This window comes from Empidonax traillii, unplaced genomic scaffold (assembly GCF_003031625.1).
Source record: "Empidonax traillii isolate 1590-97213 ecotype Southwest subspecies unplaced genomic scaffold, ASM303162v1 scaffold918:size355816, whole genome shotgun sequence".
Lineage (NCBI taxonomy): Eukaryota > Metazoa > Chordata > Aves > Passeriformes > Tyrannidae > Empidonax > Empidonax traillii.
The window spans coordinates 3,530-4,057 of NW_020956111.1; positions in this window are offsets into that span (position 1 = coordinate 3,530).

Sequence of the window (528 nt, forward strand, 5' to 3'; positions counted from 1 at the left end):
TGTGAAGCTCAGCAGAAAGCCCAGATGAATCTCAGTGCCTGGGGCAGGCAGAAGCAGAGCTCCTTACCTTGCTGCAGCTGAGCAGCTCTCGTTTCTTCAGGTTGAGTTTGACTTTGGAGCAACTCACAGAACTGGAAAGCATCTTTTTCTCCTGTTCTGAGGGTCACCCTCTTCATCCTCATCAGCTGATAGTTGAAACAATTCATTGTCAGGAACATTCCTTGCTTTCCCACTCAGACTGTTTGTCAGCATCACGTCTGGTCCAGCCTCAACTCTTAACTCCATCAGTTCTGCAGATTCTCATAAATACACCACGAGTTAGCATTCATCTGCCCTGGACTGCCTTGGAGCTCTGCTGCAGCAGGTTGAAAACAAACAAAAGGAGAATACTTTTAAAAACTAAATGTTAAGATGCAGAAAATAGAGCAAGAGAGTGGTCTTAGAGCAGAGCGAGGGGTCTGCAGAAAGGTCTGCCTGTTCCAGCCACATTCCAATAATTTGGAGTTGCTTTTTTTTTTTTTTTGTCTG